This window comes from Rhinolophus hipposideros (genome assembly GCF_964194185.1).
Source record: "Rhinolophus hipposideros genome assembly, chromosome: X".
In the NCBI taxonomy this organism is placed as follows: Eukaryota; Metazoa; Chordata; class Mammalia; order Chiroptera; family Rhinolophidae; genus Rhinolophus; species Rhinolophus hipposideros.
In genome coordinates, this window is record NC_138046.1 from 122,613,624 (window position 1) to 122,639,449 (window position 25,826).

General features: G+C 44.5%; 1 protein-coding gene across 15 annotated transcripts in view; it reads right to left on the reverse strand.

The window, feature by feature from the left end:
- The window catches only part of TBL1X (transducin beta like 1 X-linked), a 185,161-nt gene that overhangs the window by 64,314 nt on the left and 95,021 nt on the right, over nt 1-25,826 (reverse strand). For 6 of the 15 annotated variants that reach the window (XM_081042597.1, XM_081042585.1, XM_081042593.1 and 3 more), the window contains one exon: nt 12,334-12,436. The exons of the other annotated variants lie outside the window; for them this stretch is intronic. The gene's annotated coding sequence lies outside the window, so the exon portion shown is untranslated. The remainder of the gene's footprint in view (nt 1-12,333; nt 12,437-25,826) is intronic. 15 annotated transcript variants of the gene reach the window in all.

The following is a 25,826-nucleotide window of genomic DNA, read 5'->3' on the forward strand; positions in this document are numbered from 1 at the left end:
ATCAAAAACAGGTTTTTTTCCAGTGAATATAAACACTAAGCAGTCAACCCGCATTTACTAAATGATATTTACCATCTTCCTTATAAAATATCTTTGGTTGTGAATGAGTGCAGCCTCCTACACAGTTTAAATGAGCTATGATCAGCTACCAGCTTAAAGACTTAAGAAATAAAATGCCTGCCATTTTCTCTAAATTCTAAATTGTTCAATAGTCTTAAGTGATAATAAAAAGGTGCCAGATTTAATATAATTCAAATTCACAAGTGAAGCTACGAATGAAGGAGTTTTTAAGAGTGAAATTATACAGAATCTCATGAAATGTTTTAAGGCAATTCAATTTATTCCCACTGATTCACGTTTATAATTAAGCTGTTTAAAGAAAAGATTAAAAGGATTCTACAGGCAGGGTCATAGGCTCTTAGTTTCATTACGGTATATTTGAAGAAAAAAAATCATAAGGATATATAAGATAAGAGGAATAACCACGGCACTTAAAACAGTATGATATTTAAACAAAACTGGTCTACAAGTCTTTGATAGAAATGAAAGGACACCAGACTGAAGCAGGTACAAGGGAATTGTACTGATATTGCTTATAAAATTAAAAAAAATACATTTCATTATGAAAAAAATCCTGTAGTGGAGATGAAACAGGCCAATACTCCTTATAGTTACCTAAAATAGAAAGCAAATTAAGTGTTTTCAGGATTGGGTTGTAAATTACCAGAGGAAAAAAAAATAGCCTGATGATGAAATTGCTAAATACCATAAAGTGTGAAAATATGAGCAGATGTCACCACAATAAACCCCAAATTGCTTGAAAATGAAAACATTAAAATCTGTAATAATTCAATAAGTAATTAATATATAAAAAGCTCTTATTACAAGCTGTTTGGAAAAAAGCTTTACAATCAAAATCTTATTCTTTGGTCCCAAAACAGATGGCAACTCACAAATGAGAGTCTTGAAATTGGAGATTATCTTTTATATATGTTGTGAAACTCATTAAATGTAATTAACATCGTCTGTGTTATATACGCAAAAAAAATGGGAAATATGACTTTGGTTAATAACATTCTTCTGGTTATGCAACATGTCAGAATTGATTAGTTTATTGCTAGAAACAGTAAATTAAAAGGAGAAATCTGACTTCCCAATATCTGCTCATTACTGATTTTCTCATTATTAGTACGCAAAGCGAACCCCTATCAATAAACAGTGCTGGCAAAAAATTTATGTACCGCAAAATATTTGTGTGGAAATGCAAATAACTTTAACAAATAAAATAACATTCCTTATCTCAAAGGTCATGTTAAATGTAAAAAAGGTAGTATCTAATTAAATCAAAGCACTTTTTTGGTTGCTCTCAGCTCTAGGCAAGCCATGGTGTAGAGCGACGTATACTGGCAGTCCTTCCACGTACGTAGGCGGTATAAAGCCCTTAGAACAGTCACAACGTGATGCAATCACCCCTTATGTCAAGTCAGGAAACATCTCCCTCATTCCAAAGCCTTGTATCCAGGAAGCAGTCACTTCTCATCCCCCTCCCCCAGCTCGGAGCTGACACTGGGTGCCCAGATACTTCTCACACTGAAATCTGATACTGATCCATGGCCACTGATAAAAGCATGGGGTTATCGCAGTGTGTCCACATTTAAAAAGAGTGGTTCTAAGCCAGGGGCAACTGTGCCCTCCACCCTAGGGAATATCAGGCAACATCTGGAGACATTTTGGGCCGTCACAACTGGAGGGGGGCGGGTGCTACCAGCATCCAGTCAGTGGATGGCAACGAGGAATGCTGCTAAACATCCTACACCGCATAGGTCAGCCTCCCTGCAGGAGAGACTGAGCCACCCCAAAATGTCAATATTGCCACGGCTGAGAAGCTTTATTTTACTAGCACAGATTTTACAATGGCTAAGTAAGTTCAACTCGTCGTGACTTCTGCCGGATTTTTATTGTGAAATATTAGGAAGTGAAATAACGCTTTCACATAGAGCTTAGATTCGGAAAGAATTGTCTCAGGGATATTTTCATAGGCTGTCAAAAACATTTCCTTCTTAGTTGCCCAAATGTAGAAAACAGAACAACAAAATAGATGGTCGATCACTAAGTCAAAAGTATATTTTTACTGATCGTAAGTTACATGCTTAACTATATAAACGCAGATTCCATTTCTCGCTAAAACTGAATCACGTTTGTACAATGAGATTCCCTCAGTTGCCCGTGGAGAAGCCAGCATGAAGCAGAACTGAGGCCTCCCGCCAACAGCCAGCACCACCTGCTCGCATCACGCAGTCCGTCAAGCAGGCAGGGGACGGTGGCCCCAGCTGACATCTTGCTGGCAACCTCCCGAGAGACCCCAGCCAGCACCACCCAGCTAAGTCACGCCAGCACTCCTGACTGTCAGAATCTAATGCACTGGGAAGGACAGGTAGGGCCAATACCTGAGGCAGGGGGCCCTTTCAGCAAGGGCCTCTGCACCATTATCCATGGAATGGGGACAATAATGTGCAGGGTGGCTGCCAGGAAAACCTAGAACCAACTGGATTTGGAAGCCAAGCAACCAGAGGTTTAAAATAAGTCGGGGAGGGTTTGGCAAAGCACGTTCTTCTGAGTGATATTTTCCAGGCATTTGGTAAGTGTCACCTGAAAAGGGTTCTGAAATCCAATCGGATCGGGAACACTGGGTTCAATCAAGTTATTAAAAAACAATATAATTATACCTACTGTCTGCCTAGCTCTGTTGTAAATGCTTTAAACTCATTTTCGTCCTTTTAATAAATGAAAGGACCCTACCTTAGAGAATCTCACAGCGTGAGATGTATCACAGGCACCACAAACACCAGGTTTGTACAATACAGTGTGACTCTCAGTCGTGTTGACCTTTAAAAGACACCTTTCTGACCGACACTGAATAGACCAGTCGGAGCACAGACAAACGGATGTTCTGGAAGACGGTATATTCTCCAACAGAAATGTAAACCTGATGCGCGTGTCTTAGACTTTGGAAGCTTGAAATCTAAAGATGGTGAGACATGACTGAAATAAACGCAAGTGTGCCAAGATGCTAATGACTTATAAAAATAAACGTTACTTTTAATATCCTAACAGTGTCAAGAACTAGGGCAGTTCTAGATGAGCCTTTCTCCAACGGGAATTAAAATCAGGCCATCATCCCCATTTCTGCTTTTAGTCACACATCTAGGAGAATGGGTACTCGGAAGAGAAAAGTCACAATGCATCTATTACTTCCTCAGACCTTAACATCGCATCTTTTTAAAAACTTCACTTTAGGTGGATTACTTGCCACCGTAGTAAATGTGTGTCCTTCTCTATTTATACGTAAACCCGGAGAGACACGACCAAATGGGCCCTTTCCCTTTGAACGTTGTATTTATGACGTAGAAAAAAATATTGTGTGTTGTTTTCTCAATGATAAAAGATACCAATGTTGTACCAAACCCCAAGAGCCTAATCTTTAATATGTATATTATACATATACTATGTATTATTCATATAACATACATGACATAACATACATAACATACACACCGTATATTATACATATAATATACATACGCCACACAGCATTACACTCAGCCTTTAAAAAGAATGAAGTCCAGGTTTATAAATGAATGAATGAATCTTGAGGTCATTACATTAACTGATTTGTAGCCCAGACACCAAAGGACAACTATTGTACGAACCCAGTTACATGAAGCACCTCGAGAATTTAAAAAGAGACAGAAAGTGGAACAGTGACTGTCAGAAGCTCGGGGAGGAGGGAATGGAGAGGAGAGTTATTGTTTAATGGGGACAGTTTTAATTTGGGAAGACGAAATCAAGTTCTGGAAATGGACAGTGAACACACTCAAGGCCACTGAACTAGACACTTAAAGATGGGTAAAAATGGTACATTTTGTTATGTGAATTTTACTCTACTAAAAAAAAAAAAACCTCAAAGAAAATGAAACTTCTTTGCAAATGTATTTCTCCCAAAGATCCTGCTGTTGGTTAAAGAAAAGTTTAGGTCAAACCGGCTGTGACGGTTCCAATGCGCATTAGACGATTCATTTTGCAGCTAGGAGCAAGTCCAGGATAAAGACCCACTCCTTTCTTTTCGTGAGTCACTTTCAAACCCTTAGCTGTGAGATACAAGAGGTACTCGGCCATCTTCAAATTCACAAGTGATATTTTGAGATCCTACTTTTCTTTTTGAAAAAGATTTTATTGGGGAAGGGGAACAGGACTTTATTGGGGAACAGTGTGTCCTTCTAGGACTTTTTTCCAAGTCAAGTTGTCCTTTCAGTCTTAGTTGTGGAGGGCGCAGCTCAGCTCCAGGTCCAGTTGCTGTTACTAGTTGCTATTTGCAGGGGGCGCTGCCCACCATCCCTTGCAGGAGTCGAACCGGCAACCAACTGAGCCATTCCGGAGCTCAGCGGCAGCTCAGCTCAAGGTGCCGTGTTCAATCTTAGTTGCAGGGGGCGCAGCCCACCATCCCTTGCGGGACTCGAGGAGTTGAACTGGCAACCTTGTGGTTGAGAGCCGACTGGCCCATGTGGGAATCGAGCCGGCAGCCTTGGGACTGAGGAGCAGGGAGCTCTAACCGCCTGAGCCACCGGGCTGGCCTTGAGATCCTTCTTGGTAGAGCAGAGGCCTTCCCAAGAAACAATCTCAGAAACCTAGTCGTTTCTGGAGTATCTGAATGTTAGCGAAACCCAGACATTCTGAGGCCAGCTTCTGTCCTTGGAGAATTCAGCTACAAGGTAGCAGGATGACAAATTTTGGTTACTTGAATTGATATTAATCTTTATGGTTGGGAAATTGGATGGGTATTCTTGTAAAATCAAGGTTAATTATAAAAGTCGTTCAAAAAAATGAACACCTTATACTGTTCAGGATGGTACTTGTGGTTGTCAGCAAAACAAGCCCAAGAAAAACAACAGGTATGCAGAGCTAATGAATTCTAGGCTGAATCATTGCTCCCCACCTCCAACAAAAGCTGCAGAAAAAAGGGAAAGTTTAAGCATCATTCTTGGTGGAAGCTGTTTCCCTTACTTTTTTTTTTTTTTAAAAAGGAGAGGGGGAGTTAATAACATGATATTAACTCATTTTCTCTCAAAAAGTTTCCAGATGGGTGCACCAAATTCTGTACTCCTACAAGCTTGTACATCTCTGAAAATGACTTTGGAAAACTTTGGGGCACCTCACATTTCTGAATGGCATCTTTCTGACCTTCTGGCACCTACCTCTGGGTGGGGCTGCAATGCTTACCATCTCCCCAGGGAATTCATCCAGTCCCTCCAAGCTCCTCACTCCTCCCCGGACGAGCCTAAAGGACATCTCAAATATGGCCCGCCCACACCGGAGCCCTTCACCCGCCTGCCCACCCATACCCACACCCACACGCTCCTCCAGTAAATGACATATCCCTCCCACCCAGCGGTCCCGAGCAAGGCCCTCGCTGTTTTGGCCAAGACACCTACATGTCTACAGGCGCTCTCTGCTGAAGAGTGTCTTGAGCTGGGGTTTTCCTTCCTGGCTCTGCTGAGTCGCACTAGTGGGAGATGAGATGGCCTCCTGCCTGGGACTCACTAGGAGCCCTGCGGTCCCTCCCCCACCCAGCAGCCAACCATCTGTTAGGGCAGTGGGAAGCCACTGGAGAGTTTCAAGTTCAAAGTCGTCACCGTGATTCTCATGTCCTGCAAGGAACTGTGTGGTTGTTCCCCATCTCCTTGTTGGTCACTTGCTGCCATCATGCTGGCCCGGCCTCCCCTTCGTCCCTCAAGTTCCTGGAGGTCAGTCCCACCTACTGCCCTCTGCACATGCTGTTCCCTCTGCCTGGAACCGGCTTCTCCCGGTTCTTCCCAGCTGCACCCTTCAGACTTCGACACACGTGTGTCTTCTTCAGAGAGGCTATCGAACCCCTGCTGTGGGAACCCTTGCAGCCACGTTACGGGGTCACGTCATCCTGCTCCCCTCCCTCACAGCATGTACCACTCTCCAAGTTCCCCGTTAGGTGTTTCTGTGCTTACTGTCTTTCAGGTAGCATGCAGCTCCTGCAGACCAGGGGCCTGTGTGCCCACCGCTCTGCGCTCAGGGGTCCAGCCCATCACCCTGCCTCCACAAAGCATAGCTCCTACCTGACACACAAAGAAATGTAACAGAGTTTAATACGTGCGTGAAAGGACAAATACCGGGGTGCCACAAAACATGTAAACGCATTTTAAGAGACGTTATCTAGGTATTACTTTTCGAAGTTGAATTGAATTACGAGCAATGTGTAGTACGACGTTCCCTCAAAAGGTGGCGTGAAGCAAATGGACGCCAGCGTCACCATGCGACAGGCAGGACAGTCAAAGAAAATGGAAGCACGGTTGTCGTTCGAAGAGCGCAGGACCATTTTGAAGCGGTATTTGAAATTCAAGAACGCTGTGAAAGCACAACGACGACGGAGGCGTGACAGTGCCACAGAACCTCCAACACGCACAACTGCACGCATTCGTGCTAAGTCTGAGACGCACGGGCTGTGTGTGATGTGCACAGGGGGCGATCCGGGAGGCCTCACGCAGCTACAAGTCCTGCGGCTTCTGCTGTGGGGTTGGAACCGTGGACACGCTCGCCACAGAAGTCTCCCCAACAATGTCCGCCGCCATCAGAAGGGTCTGGACGCTGCTGGGAACCACTCTGAGCACCTCTTGTCATGGCAGAAGTCACACGGGACTGGTATTCATCTTTTGTTATCGGTATATGTTAAGTATTACAATTTTAATACAGTTTTTTCCTTTCTTAAACCGTGTATACATTTTTTTGGCACCCTCTGTATAGGAATTCAACAAAACTCACAATACGGTAAGATGTGCGTCACACCAAAATGCCACTCAGCGTTGCCTTGTCCTTCTCGATGACGCGCAGGCCATTTTTGGGTCTCACAGGGCTTCAATAATGAGCGCTAATGACCACCATAAAGTGGCACCGTATCCCTCTGAATTTACAAGTCACAAGGACATGGCACTGTGTCCCCATGTCACCTACATGGAAGAGTTTAACATCATCATCCCATAAAAGTTACGACCGAGTCAGTCCAACATGCCTACGTCATGACTACACTTCACTCTTTCCTCTAAGGTCTAATAAGGAAAAGATAAACGGCAACAAGTTCTGGGAAAGGGGTCTGTCTCTCCAGGCACCAGGCCTGACTGCGCCTGCTCACCGCCTGCCAGGCACCGATGGGAAGTGGCCCCAGGAACCCAGGGAAGTGGCCCCAGGAAGCCCAGGTCACTGACACGCACTTGCCCCTGCTTCTTACATCCTCAGTGGGAGAAGCTTACGGACCGATGAGGCACAGGAATGCACGCAGACAGCTGGCTCAGAAACACTTCTCCCCCCCCCCCCCAGGCACACTGGGTCCCAAAGCTGTTCCAGCCTTGCTCCTGCCCTTTTGCACTCAAGCAGCCCCTGGGACACGACGGTAACTACAAACCTTTAAAGACATTCCACACACGGACGAAGAGAGTAGGCATGGGTCGTTTTAACACATGTAGTGGGATCAGCTGTGGGCCAGACGACCCAGAAGACAGGGGAAAGGTGGAAACCTGGAAAGATGCAGCAATGAGATTTCTGTGCAGGTGTCCTTAAGTGGTCATAGGAGGGAACGAGAAACTGGGAACCAGGTAGACTATACCATGGGTGTGGATGGGTCAGCCCACCCTTACAGCGCTGGCATATGGCTGTGGGTTAAAATAACAGCAAAGAGGAAGACATGTATGTATTATTTTAAAACAATAACAACGACCAGATTTTTCAATTAACGGGCCATTCCTCAGGCCACAGACAGAGGCCTTCTTCTGTCCTTTCGTATAAACCTGCGTATGTTATCTCTGCGTGATAAACAGTCATTCGTAACGTGCATAAATCAAGAAGTCATCAGTGCTTACGCCATGAAGTTCTACAAAGTTAACAGCGATTACTCACACTTTCTGGAATTCTATGGCGGCTCAGGGTTAAATGGCTATAGCTTTAATACATGAAATTAATGCAGTAAAAAAAAAAAAAAAAAAAACCACTCCAATATTCCAGACATCCCCTAATACTCTGAAGCCCCATTACAAAACACGGGTGTCTAAATGATGAATATATAACAGAAATTAAGAGTGTTCTCGCTGAAACTACCTTCTTAATATTAGAAAAGGATAGACAATGCACTTGAAATAAGTGGATTCAAATTGAAACGAGTAAATTCTCCACGATGTTGAATACATTAATTAGCTTATAAAAATTCATTTATGAAACTTTTTTCAAAATGCAGTGATCTGTGAAGTGAGAGAAAGATGCATGAAATACGATAATTTTCAAAATGACATAATGCTGATCCTTTGGTTCCAGCCCCTCCCGCTCTCCCCATCTGTACCTTTAAGGAGCGGCTTACACTCACCTCCTCCAGGAGATCATTCAGTCAAGCCTTTGTGACCCCAAGAGGGATGGTGGTTCGCTATCAATTGGGCTCCCAGAGGATCCTGTGTGTACCGCCACGAAGACCTATGTCACCGTGCTGCTTTGTTCCCATTTCTGACATCCCCTCCCCACGCAAGACCTAAGACTCTTGAATCTGTTTGAATTTACCTATTCCAGTGGTTCTCCACTGGGGAGGTTGGGGTGGTGGTGGTGGTGTTTCAACTTCCCCTAAGGGGACATCTGGCAACATCTGGAGACATTTTTGGTTGTTATAACTGCTTAGGGGGAGAGTTACTGGCATCTGGCGGGGAGAGACCAGGGACGCTGCTCGATAACCCACATCGCACTGGACACCCCACACCAAGACTCATGCAGCCCCAAACATCAACTGTGCCAAGGCTGGAAAACCATTCTCTCCCCGTATGTACCTGGTGGATTTATCTGCTCTCCCTGCAAGCCAGTGTTCATGGTCTGTACATGTCTAACTTTTTTCCCTTCCTCTACGTTGTCTGCAAGACACCTTCATTCTACTGGTAGGAGCCCAATCTTGCTTCTCTGTTTTCATCCCTTAGAGACTCTTCACATGGTTATGAGCAGAACAGCAGGGAAGGTGACCTCACAGGTGGGCAATCCAGAAACTTTAATGTTTCTGTCTTCGAAGCTTAAAGGTAATGTCCTGAAAAAAATAACGCTCACTCCCTTGGTCTCCACAGACGATTCCCAGTGGGAAACAAATATCACGTATTCTCCCCAAACATAATAGCTTAAAACACTGTACACGTGCCACTTAGCTAGACTGATTACAGTTCAGATTATACCCCTCTTGATGGGCCATAATTACTACAAAAACACTTATATTTAGAGCATCTTTTTCATGAAGATAGAAAAACAACCCAAGGACGGCCTGAGTCTTGTAGATCTCAATAAACCGGACGTCTAGTCTGCCTGGAGGGCACTTTGTATGCAGGCATCCTGTTTGTCTACCAGCGAACCCATGTGTACTCTAGGGGAAAGCTTTGTGAAGAGGGGGAGGGGAGGGAAGGGGAGAAAAAGATCAGGGTGTTCTTAATTTGTACGAAGCAAAAACCTCCATGAAACAATACAATTCTCACCAAATTGGAAATTTATCACGGCAGGTCAAGAGGACCACTTAGAACCGACATGCTAGGAAAAAATAATTATGAGGATTTACAAAGCTCCCTGGAAAGCAAGCGACTATAAAAGGCTTAGCAATAATAAAAGGGTCCATTTGCATAAATTATGACAGCCCTGACACTGTAAGAAAACACAGTCTCAATTTTCCTTATTGGGTCAGAATGTGTTATTAAAACAAAATCAGGGCCTCCTGATTAATCAGCTTAGTTCTCCGCCAAATCATTACCCACCCCATTCAACCTGCAGGCCCAGAAACTTCTCAGTAATTTAAACGAGATTACGCCCAGGGAAAAGCATCACGTTTGCTAATTCCTACACAAACCCCAGGATGAATCAATTTCTCATTACAAGCTGTTTAATATACCGTAATACCACACAAAAATATCCAATCAGTACTTCAGCACCTTTTACTATGCACTTCTTTGGTGGGTGGAGGTGTGCAGAATTGTTAGTATCTGCTCTTTGGTAAACAGTGCCAATCTTTGAAAATTATCAACTGCAATAAATATGCAAATATTAAAGTAATTTTCATATGCTCTCGTTTTCTGCCCCCCCCAAACACTCAATGTATTATACTTAGCGCACGTTTTTACCTACAAGAATGGTAGGTAAAAAAAATAGCATCATTTCCACATGTCTTCCATATAAAAAGTTCGCGAGATCTACATTCCTTTTTCCCACTATGTCTTCAAAAATCTATGTAGTTTCTACTTACAGCACATCTCAATTCAGAAACTCAATTTGTCCTGGAAATACATGACTGCTACAGTAGTTCAGGAAACGTACAGCTGAAAACACCGATTCACATACCTCTGTGGTTCCCAACATACTTAAAAAGTTTGCCAGTAACTGAATCAAGTGCTGATGTTTACATTTAAATCAATCACAGGAAATACACTGTAAAGTCTGTTCCTCAAAGACACTGGCCACATTTTGGGTCCTCCACAGCTCCCCGTGGCTAATGAACTGTACAGGTAAGCATGGCAGTTAAGAAGCCTGCAGCAGCTAAAATGATTTGATTGTGACCCGCATTACGGAGGAACAGGGCAACTTCTAGGTGACACCATCCCTCTCTCTCTGGTCCGCAAGCCAATTTTAAAATCATATGCCCACATTTTTTCCCTCAACCAATTCCAGATAGATTAAGAACCACAAATTGCCCAAGTTTAAAATGATCCCTTCCTAAAAAAAATACTGCTTGGAAACTATTTTCCATATCCTGGAATGATCTTCATAATATTAGACAATGGCACTAGGGGGTCTCAGATTGGACTGACCAGTGTGACGAGTCCAAATTGAGATATGCTATAAATTTAAATGACATACTGAATTCTACAGACAGTCCAAAAAAAAAAAAGAACATACACTATCTCGTGGATACTTTCTGTGTATAGACCACTTGTCGAATTGACACTATTTGGGATACATACAGAGTTAAAAAGAATGTATCGTTGAATAATTATATATTAAAACATGTACTGCAATATCAACTGACTATAGATTAAGATACATTATTGCAATATTAATTTCACCAGTTTCTATTTACTTTCTTACTGTGGCCACTAGAATATGTAGATTCCATTTGTGGCTCCCATCCTTTTTCTCTTGGACCGCACAAATCTAGAGTGCTGCCGTGGTGTCCGCAGGCTCTAAAACGATTGTCGACGGCAAAATGAAGACGGAGTTTTTTTCAGGCCCACATATGATTTCTCTTGTAATTGTGTGCACTGCAAGTTTTTAATTATATGCCCATCACATCTTTTTTCTTCCTTGATCAATTCAAAAGACATTAATAGTCACACATGGTTGTTGTCTACTTGACGTTAGTTTTAACGTAGAGAATGATCAGGAGTTCCGTTAGCCACCTGAGCAAGGCCCAGGTGAAAGCTCGTGGGTCTCAGAATGCCAAGGTGATCAGCAGGTAGCTTGCGTGGTGAGCCAGCCGCCCACCACTCACCTTTGAGCACTTCGTACATTTTGATGTTGGAGCCGCAGGGCCCAGCAGGCAGCGCGGTGGGCTGTGAGCTCACAATGCTCCCTGCAGCGCACTTCCATTGAGGACCCAGCCTGGCTGAGGCCGCCTCATCTGTGATGTGGGAGTGACATCACTATACCTTTCCAGCAGGTTGCCACGGGAGCGCAAAGGTGATAATGCCACTCATGGGCCTTCACAGCGGTCAGGTCAACACTACAGCTCAAATCCCTGGTTAGGACTGGGTGACGCAGAACAAGTCTCTTAGCCAGGACCGTTGTGAGTGACTCTTATCATTGTTATATTAAATCTGCTTTTACAGATGACATCCTGCCCCTATTACTTTCAGCGGTCGCTTTAAGATTGAACTCAGCCCCACCCATTATAAGCATTGTCCAATCAACACCCAGAGATGCTTGGGCATATGGCACCAGGGGAACGGCCGCTTTTCATCCATGGTGGTGACAAATCAAACGCTCAACCGTCGGTGTTTGACTAAGAGGACTATTATGGCCACTTGAAGCTCCGTTTTGAAATGACGTAAACACCACCCATAGGAAGGGTCGGCATTGAGGAGAAGCAATTCATTGTGCAGGATGGAGATGATGCACTATTACAACAGCATTTTTACGTTTTTTTATGATTGGGGGGAGAAAATGTGGATTCCGTTGGTTGACGGGTGAAACTGGCACTGTCTGTGTGTGCCCCACATGTCTTGTGAAACAAAGTTCAAGTTGAATGTCACTGACCTTGAGCCTCCACTCAGAACGGAAGTTGGGTGTGAGAGCTGCTACTCCGCCACCTCCGATTTCTGTACATACTACACAGGGCGGAACCAAGAACACGCCTCGTCTGTGGGAGTAAAACACAGACAGGAATTGGGATCTTGACTCCTGCCAAGATGCCTGGCATTAAAGAAATACGGCCATTTCTCCACGATTAGCTCATCTACTGAAATTTGGCAGGAAATGATTCATTTCAGTCCTGGCTAGACTCTTACCTATTCAACATAGTTTTGAGCAAAAACACACAAACATCATTAAGAAGTGACATCTGTTACGTTGTCGAACGACGGATACCGTACCCCCACATTATCCCAGCATTTGTTTTCAGCAACTATCAATAATCTGGGAATCATCTTTTCCCTCCCCTTTCATTCGTTTCATTTCAAAGTTTGGAAAGCTTTCTACGGAGAATAAAAAAGTAAAAATTATACTTAAACACTATAAAAAGAGAACTGGAATGGAAAGCTTTCTGTGTGGTGTTATAAAACAGTGAAAGGAGACAGTGGTAACACCTCACGCACAGAAGTTCCACTGAAGACTCAGAGCAACATGGAAAACAATTCCCTGCTTGTCCCGAGCATATTACACAACAGCCCAATGCTTCAGAGACAGCACAGAGCCTGTCACACAATAGGTATTCAATTAATTCATTTGCACAATAACACATATGTCACACACACACACCCAGTCACACATACACACATCCTTGGGAAACACTGAACATTGGCAAATGACAAGTAGAAACAAACTGAGAGGATTGCCAATTTATAGTTATTTTTTTTTAAATCTTTTATTGGCTAACATAAGAATCTGTGCTTTCCCCACAGCTGCCATTCTAGAAAAACACTGTCTTTTGATAAACATCCTAAGAAACAGGAGATGAGTCCAATCCACATATCCTTGTGACATTCAAACACATCAACTCTTTTAACAAGTGCTCACAACTCGTGACACCCACGGACACCTTTGAGGAAAGGAGTCAAAGAGTGAATGACAGACGTGCTCGTGTAAGTGCCATCTTAGCTAACTAGGACCCAGCTCTTGTTTAACACGCAGACTCAGAGTTCGGCTACGGTCAGGAGACAGATGTACCAGCATCCCTCAGAAATGGCCTGCTGAGCGGAAGCTCCGACATCACAGTGCGTAAGAGAACCAGCCTTTGAGTGACACCCGGAAAACGGAATGTTCAAAGAAGAACCTGAGATAGACCGTTTGGCGCGGTTTTCGTCCAACTCACAAAAAGAAATGTGAATGACTGAAACAAAATGAAACAGTCCACCTCACTTGCAATCAAAGGAAGGCAAAAACAAAAACAAAACCAAAAACCGTCTTGTACCCCCAGCTCAGTCGACCACAACCACGTGAGCTCTTTGAGGGGACTGTACCCCCTCCCCACCCCGGCAATACTATACAACTGGCACAACCTTTCAGGAAAAGAAATTGGTCTCAAGAGCCCTACAGTTCTATTTCCAGCAACGCAGCCTAAGGCACAAATTGGAAGCCATCTAAATCTCCAACATGTGTTACATAAATCACAATCCATGCACTCGATGGTGTAAACGCATAAAGACACTTCCAATAAATGTTGGTAGATGGTCAAATGCTGACCTGTAAGGTTAAGTGGAACACACGTATTACAAAGCTGAATACACAGTATGTCACACACACACATATATAAACACTTGGGAGAAAATCTACCAAAACACGCATGGAGAGTGTCGGTGGTAGGTTTAGAGGAGTTTATTTCCTTTTCATGATTAATTTTAGTTTTTCAAATTGCTTACAGCACATTATTTTAAAAAATCAGAAACGAGTTACGAAAGCCCTGGCTAGCAAAGAATAATTACTAATTCCTCACCTGGTGAGTGTTAATAAGGTAACTAAGAAAATGATTTACCTATTTACTTCTTTTCTAAGAGGCTCAGTGATGGTTTTCCTTTATACGGTCTGATGTGTTGGGGAAATTCTTTTCTAGATATCCACTCGCCGACCTCTTCTGAGTCACCTTTTTACAGTTTTATGATGCTAACAGCTATAAACACAACATTAAATATTTATGGTTGATATTTGCTGCTTCTAAAAATATGCAGAGAAGAAGGTCTCGTACCAAGACCTCCACTTGACCTTCTCACTGAATTAACCACGACTGTCTATGTGGGCTGACAGCTGCCCACAGGGCCCGGAGCTCACTGGCTGGGGCCTCCTTCCCTGCTTCTCTGTGGGCCCACAGTTTCTCTGCTGGATCCAGTTACCGGTGTACTTTCCAGAAACCCAGTGTCAGCGGGTCCCCAACCTAGTTTTAGGCCAATGTGACTTGTTATTGCATTCACGAAAAGTAATTAAATACTATATATGAACTAGGAGTACAGCAAAATGTTTTCTACCAAAATGACTCAGGATGCTTAAGACAGATCCCCAAACAAAAGAGTGTCATTAACATGGTAGCAGGGCGGACAATGGGGAAAGGTAACAAAGGCTGTGGGTGGTTCTGCACAGAGATGGCTTCACAAATCTCTTGCCATCCCCACCCCATTTTTAAGAAACCAACACTGGAAATTGTAGAGAGTACACCGTGGGTACGGGGTATGAGGAAAGTTGGCCCCAAACTAGAATTATCGGACCCACATTTTAAGAACGGTCTGTTCCCTTCCATCAAGAGATTAGTGAAAACCTGAATGGATACACCATTACTTAAAATAGAAAACAGTGTCCAGAAGGTGAAGGGTATGCGCAGCGTGCTTCTCCCACTCTGAGGATGGGCTTTGAAAGAATCGCACATGGGAGGGGAAAACCAGTAATGTGATCTTGGAGAAACCCAGCCCTCACGACCTTAAGCAAGTGATCAAGTTTAACTCATTAGACATGAGTCACGTTGACATACCCTGATATGATCAGAAGGGCATTTGACGTCTGTGCTCTTCATCCCCCAAACTCATCATTTCACTCTCATCATGTGAAAAACATCAGCCAAGCCCAAATTAAAGGACATTCTACAAAATTCATGACCAGGATTCCTTAACACGATCGGGGTCATGAAACAACGGCCAAGTCAGAGAACCCAGCACTGCCCGGAAGAAATAAGAAGTGACAGCTAAAGTCAACGTGGTATCCTGGATGAGAACCTGGGGCAGAAAAGGGACATTCATAGAAAAATGGGTGACACCTGAAAAAGTCTGAAATATAGTGATGAAAAAAAATTTTAATCACGCGTATCATTGCTTAGGATTCCCTGATTTACCCAACGCCTTCTGGTGAACTAACTGACCACCTAGGGGGGGTCTCAATCCTGCAGGTGAGATGGCTCAACTGTGATTGACAGAAAGCATTGCAGGAGCACTTGTACCTGGGTCTCCATGGAGGCTCACTTCCTCGGGTAGAAAACCTGCACACACAGATGAACAAACCCACCCCATGTGAGTCAACAGCTGTTACTCTGGCAAAACCACCAATAATGTGTTCGCCTTGCTGCAAATCTTCAACACGTCAAAAACTATTAGCCTCGGCAACCTGGAGGAAACACAGACGCGGTCCCATCAAGCTGTAACCTTTATAAAGCAAGCAGGCAAAGACCCAGCAAACTAAATGGATCTGTCTTGCCACCATCAATAATTCTCTTTTAGTAAAATCTGGGTCAATCATTTACCCCCCAGATGCACGCAGCCTTAGAAAGCAGACCGATATTTTGTATCCTAAGCCCCCAGCACGTGCATTGCTCCCCCTAAACATTTCCAGATCCGAATGGTACAAATGGTATTTTTCATTAGATTAGGAGAAAAGCGTCTGCTTAAAGGTGTTGATTTAGTAGGAAGCAAATCCTAAGCTTGTCTGATTTATTTTAGCAAATTCTTGACCTAAGGACACGAGAAGCCGTGCCTGATTTTGCATTCCCATGGAATTGATTTACCTGAAGAGTCCCTTTGTGGCTTTAAACGACTTACATTACTGCCCGTAACAGCATTTAGCTATTTTCCCTCCAAACGAGAAGTCTGGTTTCTGTTTGGTTCCGTGAGCCTGACATTCGTGCCCGGAATTAAAGGAAGCCATGGGTGCGTGTGTGCTCTAAGTGGGGCTGTAATTACGAAGCTGGATGTTGTATGGGGGCTGTAACGATGGCGGGAACTCATATTCCCTGTTGTTCTGGAAGCTCCTCCTCCGGGGCCCCAAGCCTGTCTGCAGGAGGTGAACTCGGGGACAGGACACCCAGGTCACCTCCTGTTTGCCATCTGAAGCCACCATCGCCCACGAAGAGGAAATTCCAAGGTCAAGGTTTCAACTATCACGCTTGGAGATTTGCAAATACAGAGCATTTCTGAGCAGACATGTTGTCTGTTTCATAGGTTCCCTGGAAAGAGGCAGACAGTCTTGAAAGATGTCTAACCCAGCACCAAAGACTCGTCCCCAGTATCACTGCTTTTAGAGGAAATGGAACAAGACTCCACGCCAGGCACCAAAAGCCAAGGGCACAAGTGTTTCTCTCCCTATACACCTATGGCTAGAACCGCACGGGGGCTTTGTTCACAACTGGGGGTCCCAGCATTGACCTTGGCAGCTGAGTCAGTGCTCATGGTTGAATCAAGGAACGTTCCAGGGGACGAGGTGAGAGGGTCCCCAGCACCCCGTCCTCATTTGCAGCATTCCTCCTGTTCTGTCATGTGAAAAAGCCTGCTTGTGCAACGCGTGACAGAGCAGGTTCTGGGTCAGAGCTCCGAGTCGGGGCACAAAACCAGGAGGCCTACATTCCAGGAGAGCCCCTGCAACTCAGCCCCGTAACGTATGACAAATGACCTCCCCAGGGACAGACCTCTGTGGTCTGCAGGCCAGGGGCCTGCAGGAAGCCCACTGCTGACTGGCTTTGCAGCTCACTGCTTGAATATTCCTGTGGATGATGGCAGTGACACTGACCTTTTCCGGAACACTGAACTTGGGTAAGTTCAGTGTAAATACAACACTTGTATTTACATGTGAGTTTTATCAAAGACAAAGAATCTGAACTGACAAAGAATCTGAACTGCTGGGATTTCTTTAGCTGCCCAGTCAAAGTGTCTAATGGCCACGGGCATGCATTATGCATGGTTGGGAAACCAGCTTGGGACACAGCGGGGGTCTGGGAGAAAAAGGGGGGTGGGGAATGACCACTATCATGGACTGACTGTGTCCCCTAAAAAAAGGTATGTTGCAGCCCTGACCCCCAGGACCTCAGCATGGGACCTTCTTTGCAAACAGGGTCTTTGCAAATGGAATTCATCAAGATGAGGTCACAGTGGAATAGGTGGGCCCCTGATGCAATATGACTGGTGTCCTTGTAAGAAGGTGGTCAAGTGACAACTGACACAGAAGGAGAAGGCAGAGCATGGAGTAATGTGTCTGCAAGTCTAGGAATGTCAAAAATTCCTGTAATCCCTGGAAGCTAGGAGAGAGGAAAGAAGGATCCTCCCTAGAGCCTTCACCTAAGACGTTTGGTCTCCAGAACTGGGAGAGAATACATTCCTGCTGTTTCCAGACACCTGGTGGCAGAACACTTCGTGATGGCAGCCCTAGGACTCCAACACGACCAGACACTCAGAGCAAGCTGGAATCTCCCCCTTACAGAGACTCCCTGGGAAGGAAATGGCCCCTGTGATCGGCTCTGGTCCTGGGTTTGGACTCAGCTGTTCTTGATCCAGAGAGTTGTCCGAGATAAACCACAGCCAAGCACGCTTCCACCTTTCCCTGTGTCCTAGGAGCAACCTGGGGGTCAGGTGGGAATGTACAAGATCCCAACCGACGGATTAGATTTTTTAGGAATCAATTACAAAATGTTGTCTGAAAATGTACATATATAAGTGTCCGTTCATTCGATTAGAATCGACATTCGTGTCCATTTTTAAGATGTTGAAAATCAGTACAGTTTTTACTGGGTTTAATATCACTAGACAATTATACTAAAGACAAAGATGGCGTGTGGATTTCAGGTCAATAGAGGAGACAGTGGAATTACAGCCTGGCCTGGCCCCCAGGGTCTGTGACATCAGACCACAGAATGGATGAGAAACCAGGATCATCACTGGCTCCTTCTCCATTCCTAGGAACGAGTCCTCTTGAAGCATTAATTTTAAAAGTCTGAAATGGCTTCTCTTAACGGAGAAGGACAGGTTTATCGAGGAGGGTAGCAGAAGCAGAAATCCTTGCAGGTGTTCATGTACCTCTTAGGATGTCTGACACGCAAAGGAGTCTTCCCGTACTCTGAGATTTCTTGGGTGTGTGGTTCCATGATTTATACAGTGGGGCTTCTCATGCACAACGGCTTCAAGAATGCCAACTCCACATGGATTCACGACAAAGACTTCAATATTCTATCAAAAACTAAGCCTGCTTTTTGAATTTCCGGATTCTACTATTCACATCTAAGTTGGCCAGGACCAACTGTCAGAAAATATGAGACTCACAATCATTGAGAGTTTCCTGACCTTTATAAAAGGGAAAGAACACAGCCTATGATCAGTTATTAAATACATCTTATAAGAATTGAAATTCACTGAGGTTGCATGTGAAAAAAGAGAAATTTTAGTCAACCCTACCCCATACTTGGCATTTACTTGGTGTGAAAGATATCACCATTGACTATCTAATTAATCAACTACCATCTAATAAATATACACAGAGGGTGCCAAAAAAATGCATACACATTTTAAGAAAGAAAAAAAAACTGTACAGAAATTGTAATAATATATACTGATGCCAAAAGATGAACACAAGTCACATTTGACTTCTGCAATTACAAGAGGTGCTCAAAATGGTTTTAATACAGTTTTTTCCTTTCTTAAAATGTGTACACATTTTCTAGCACCCTCCGTATATGTTGATATTCAACTTCAAAGCATGTGAGCTCTGCATCCAGCTATGGATTCGACTTCCCGACAAAGCTTTCTGAGCCAGGAATTCTCAGAATCAAGAGGAAGACTGCAAAAATTGGAAAACCACACACAAAAGAATGAAACTAGGGGCTGCCGGGTGGCTCAGTTGGTTAGAAGAGCGCAAGCTCGCAACAACAAGGTTGCCAGTTTGACTCCCGCAAGGGATGGTGGGCTGTGTCCCCTGCAACTAAGATTCAACACGGCACCTTGAGCTGAGCTGCCTCCTGGATGGCTCAGTTGGTTGGAGCACGTCCTCTCAACCACAAGGTTGCCGGTCCGACTCCCACAAAGAATGGTGGGCTGCACCCCCTACAACTAGAAAAATGGCAACTGGACCTGGAGCTGAGCTGCGCCCTCCACAACTAAGACTGAAAGGACAACAACTTGACTTGCAGCTGATGGGTCCTGGGAAAAACACTCTGTTCCCCAGTAAAGTCCTGTCCCTTCCCCAATTAAAAAAAATGAAACTAGACTGCTATGTGTCACCATCTACCAAAATTAACTCAAAATGGATCGAAGACCTAAACATAAGACCTGAAAGAATAAATTGCATAGAAGAAAACATAGGTACTAAACTTATGAACCTTGGGTTCAGAGGGATTTTTATGAATTTGATTCCAAAGGCAATGGAATTAAAAGTAAAAATAAATTAATGGGACTATATCAAACTAAAAACCTTCTGCACAGCAAAAGAAACCATCAACAAAACAAAGAGGCAACCAACCAAACGGGAAAAGATATTTGCAAACAGTGCCTCTGATAAGGGGCTAATATATAAAATAAAATTTATATTAATAATAATTTATATAAAATATATAAGGAACTCATACAAACAGACAACAGATATATGAAAAAACGCCATTAGGGAAATGCAAATCAAAACCACAATGAGATATCACCTCACCCCAGTCAGAATGGCTTTCATCAACAAAACAAATAGTAACAAGTGTTGGAGAGGCTGTGGAGAAAAAGGAACCCTCATACACTGTTGGTGGGAATGCAGACTGGTGTAGCTGCTATGGAAGGCAGTGCGGAGGTTCCTCAAGAAATTACAAATAGAAGTGCCATATGACCCAGCAATCCCTCTCCTGGGTATCTACCCCAAAAATATAAAAGCATTTCTCTATAGAGACACGTGTACGCCAATGTTCATTGCAGCTTTGTTTACGGTGGCCAAGACATGGAAACAACCAAAATGTCCTTCGATAGATGAATGGATAAAGAAGTGGTGGTACATATACACAATGGAATACTATTCGGTGGTAAGATGAAATAGTGCCATTTGCAACAACACAGATGAATCTTGAGATTATTATGCTAAGCGAAATAAGTCAGACAGAAAAAGCCGAGAACCATATGACTTCATTCATATGTGGGATATAAAAGTGAAAGCAACAAAGAAACAAGATAAACGAATAAAGAAACAAAAACTCATAGACAACAGACAACAGTTTCGTGGTTACCAGAGGGTAAGGGGATAGGGAGGGTGGCAGATGAGGGTAAGGGGGGGGTCAAATATATGGTGATGGAAGGAGAACTGACTCTGGGTGGTGAACACACAATGCAATATATAGATAATGTATTATAGAATTGTACATTCGAAATCTATATAATTTTACTAACCAATGTCAACGTAATAAATTAAAAGAAAAAGCTCCTAACAGCAAAAAAAATGCAATAAATTTTTAAAAAGCTCCTAACAGCAATATAGTAAAAATGAAAAATAAAAAAAACACTGAGTTATTAAAAAAAAAAAAAAAAAAGAAGAAAAAAAGAAACCATGTGTTGCTGAAATTACTTAGCTTGGTCAGGAAACCAGAAAACTGTTACCAAGATAAGCTGAAAATCAAATGCTCCCGATCTACACAAAAAGGAAAGGGACGGGAAGACATAGTCAGAATTTACACTTAATGATCTTTAAGCCTTGAAGGTACCTAACTGAACTTCAATAGAAATATGAGCCATTCTAGATAGTTCTATAAATGAGAACTATACACAGAATAAAATACCGCTGTGCTACCTCTCACAAAAAGACAGCATTTGTGTGAAATAAGAAGAAAAACAAACTCGTGTGGTAATTATGTCTTTGCTTTCCCGTAGACATTTTAAATATTCAATCGCTTAACACAAGCACATTTGTAGGTGATGGAAGGCTGCTATGGGATTTCCTCCTGCTCACCTGAGACCTGGCACCTCCTCACCTCCCACGGTCCGAGGGTTGGGATAGGGGCCCGCAGCCGAGCGAAGAGGGAACAGGGATCCCAGAAATGTGAAATGGGGGGCTGGGATGGAAAACATCACTGTGCCTTATTTCCTTCAATGATTTTCACCCCCAAGTCGCACTTCTGGGATAAGTGGATGAGTCTGCCTTAGCCACTCCTTGCAGAAACAAGTTCTGTCCTTATAGAGGCTACCCAGAGCTGGACAGCTATCACCACCTTTGCAATCCATGGGATTAAAGATAACCAGGCATGTCCTCAGCCCAGGGAGTACATTCCTACCAGGAGAGACCATCCCTCACTGACAACCCCTTCCTGAAGACACCCAGAGACCACATATGGCCACCAGAATCTCAGCGCTATTTGACCCAGATGTCTCCACTGGCCCAACCGTGAGAACAGAGATTAGTGGGGGAAGGCTGATGGTGGACAGAATGGGTACCACACCCTGAGACCCTAAACTTCGCCCCCCAGATTTCAGTCACAGTCTGTCACTGATTTGGTCCCATGAAACCTGGACCCCACCGCTGCCAAAGGTAGTACCCTAAAACACTGATTTAGTACATCACTTGCCACTCAACAAAACCTCCCAGGGTTCCCTGCACACGTGTAATTAAGTGTACATGCCCTGACCTGTTTGTAGTCTCTACCAAGAAGATCCTTCACCGTCTCATCTGGATACAATTCCACTTCTCCTTAAAGGCCCAGCTGAAATGCCAGCTGTCCTTACACCTCCTTCATCCCCTACGGCAGAATCAGACCCATCCGACCCAATCACATAAAAAGCTGAGTTGCATTTGCCGGCACCCCTCCCATGTCCAGCATGTGCCGGATCCTCGGCAAGTGTGGCCGCACTGAATTAAGTTCAGATACAACGTTCTAACACTCTATGAAAAAGCATGGCTTTCTGGGGACCTCGGCCCGCGCAGGCAAGCTTGTGGTCCTCCGTAGATTTCACGCGTTTCTCAACAGGCATTTCCAGGGAACCAACTGGGGTCAGAAACGACCACCCACATTCCCCAAGTGGAGAGGTGCGCATTTCTCTCTGTTATGAAGGAACGAACGATCTATTCTCCAGTACTTTTCCAAAGCTGTAATGTCCTGCTAGGTTTCCATCAGAGGCAGTTAAAAGCAAATGAAGCCCTAGTGAGCTTTTATTGATTCAACTGAAAGAGATACAGCAGTGCTCAATATTGTCTTCACGGATACGCGTTCAATACGCCCAGTATAGCAGAGCCACACTCTCAACAGGGGTTCCCACTGGTTATCTGGCTCTGTCCTGGGCTTCTGAGGGCTTCAGATACTGATCCACAGCCCCAGAGATGAGCACCTCCCATTTTATATTTAAAAAAAAAAAGTGTCAATAAGAACCCAGAAGTCTAGTGTTGATGATCTTTAATTCAAGCAAACACTTCCCTGGAGCTACGTCAATATTTCATTTCCAAAGCGGCATTTATCATCTGGCACTGGGCTCCAAGGTAGCGGAGAAAAACTGGTCACCGTCTTCTAATTCTTCGTCTTCGTCGACACCCAATCAGGTCTGAGCAACTAAAGGCTGGCAGGAAAGCAGACGTGAACGTTACAAGGCCGACTGCATGCCTGGGAACCTGAGTGTTTTCCTCGTAGCCTGATGGGGGCGGGAATGAGCTCCATCCCTAGTCGAATCAGCATTTTCCATGGTACAAGGTGCAACTCTCCTGGAGACTCACGTGGGGTCTCTGAACTCACTTTCTTCCTGGCCCCTTGAGTTCAGGGAGCTAAGGGACCCCTTGGAGCTGGCAGGGCTCTGTGTAGGAGCTTAAGTAGCACCCCAAGGAGTGCCATCCATGGACACAACACCCCCGTTCTGTGGTGGTGGTCTCTACTTATCTTCCATCTCTCACGCTGGTGAATCCACAGACATTATCCAGCTTGTGAAAGAGATGTTTATTTTCCTGTCCGTTTCCACAAACTGAGGGGTTGTCACACAAGTCCTGGGTACATTTCATGGCCTCCAAGATATGGAGAGACTGGTACCAGCACAATAGTTTCGTAGGGCTCACAGTGCGTTAGTACTGCTATGTGACAAAGGACCACAAGCTGGGTGGCTTACCAGAAACGTATTCCCTCGTGGTTCTGGAGTCCAGAAGTCTGAGATGAAGCTGGGTTGGTTCCCTCCGAGGGCTGGGAGGGAAAATCTTACCAGGCGCTTCTTTTTCGCTTCTAGATGGCCGTCTCCGTGCTCACGTGTACCTGTGTCCACATTTCCTCTTTCTCTGAGGACCTGGTCATATTGGATCACGACCCACTCCAATGACCTCACTAAGTCCATTATCTCTGTAAAGAATCTATCTCTGAAAGAGGTCACGTTCTCAGGTGCTGGGTGTTGGAAACTCCAACACATTTGGGGGGGGGAACGGGCACAGACTATTTAATTCATAAAACTCCATTAGTGGCGGTATTTACCGACATATGCACAGAGAGAGACGCTGTTTAGAGATAGCACTAAGGCCGCCTTATCGTTCCTTTCTTGGGGTTGCTGCCCTGGGAACCAGGCTATGCCAAGTGCTGGCCCACCACAAACTCCTAACAGACACCTCTGACTCGAGGACCGCTGATTGAACTATTTCCGTCAATTTGGGGCATCTCATAATTTCCTTCTTTGCCAAAAACCCCCAAAACCAGCATTCTTTCAGTGTCTGGCATTTAGAATAGATTCTGGCCAGTGAGTAGTTGAACATGTACGTGGGCTGGAGGCCCGTGAGAGAATGGCCATAGGCTGTTCCAAATTAATACCTTTGAGAGGAACAATGCTCACCGATTTGAAAGGCAAGGAACTCTATAGGGTCACTGCGCAGTTGAGTGGCAGAGGCACGTGAGTCCTCCTCGGAAACAGAGGACTCGCATTCTAAATTTTAAACTTGCATTCTAAAATAAAGCAGTGAATACGCTTAAAGCCTAAGCCTTTGAAAACACACTTCCTCCTTTTCTACTGGGGTTGAATCTATATTTCTAACTCGCTTTCCCCCGAATCTTTTATTCACTTTAGGTCTGAGTTCTCATCCTGAACGATGAGTCTCGTTTAGGACTTTTTCCTTCTGAATATTTGAAAACCAGTATTATAAATGTATAGGCTCCACCCAATTATTTCTAACTACATACCCCAGTCACGAATACTCTTACAGGAAACCACGGCTCATAGGGCTTCACAGTCCTCCAGCTGAGTCCTAGCTCTTCCTGGAAAGGCTTGCAGGGAAAACGCACGGACACGTTTATTTAATGATTGCATCCACGCTTTCTCCTGGGGTTGGACATCTGCACCTCCTGTTGGTCCCGTGAGAGAAAACGTGGTTATAGGACAGCGCGGGGCACATTATGGATTGCTATGTATGCCTTTGAAGATAACCTAGTGTGCATTTGAACTTACATTAGGAAAGATCTACAATGATTTTTCATTCTTCTTCACTTCTTGTGCAAACACACTTCACAAACCCAACCAGCCTCCATGAACGAGCTGAAAGGGACATCTAAAATGGTTAACAAATTGATACAACCCAGAGAGGATACCCCAAGAGACGCTAAGTTGTACATTTCCAGAGACCACGATGGAATTCGGGTGTTGTGTGTGTAGATGACACTCTAGATGATGAGACGCGACAACTCAGGGTGTGACTTCAGCCCCTACACAAAGCCCTACAGCGCCAAGAGGCCCCTTTATATCCGTGAACTCAAGAGGCCATGAAGAGAGCGATTTCAGAGCCTCCAAGTTCAGACCGGTGGTCCCCAAGCAGGGGTGATTACACCCCCCGCACCTCAGGACCCCAGGCAATGTCTGGAGACTTTCTGGGTTGTCACAAGTGGAGTGGGGGGTACTCCTTGCATATACTGGGGGGTTCATTCTTTGTGGGGGGCTATCCTGGGCACTGTAAGACATTTACAGCGTCTGTGGCCTCCCCCGACTAGATACTCATAGCTTCCTCACCCCAAGGGGTGACAAACAAAATGTCTCCAGACATTGCCAGATGTCCCGAGGGCAAACTGTCCCCACTGAGAAATACCAGGCGAGGGGAACGGCTGACTTGCCCACCCCTTGTTTCCTATGCATGGTAGGATTTAGAGGGTCGGCTTGTATAACAACTACTGATAATCATCTGTCGTCCTCCCTGCTAGTCATAAGCGACCTGAAAAGAGGAGTCACATCAGGCGTAACAATGTCACTTCTCTTGTTCACTGATGAGCCACACAGTTGCCGGCGATATTCTCCCCGGTGAGCCAAAGCAACAGCTGTAGGCTACTGACGTAGTAGGCTTGCGGTTTTATGTGCACAAGCATTTCCTTCTGCCCAGGCGAACGGTGAAGTGTCACA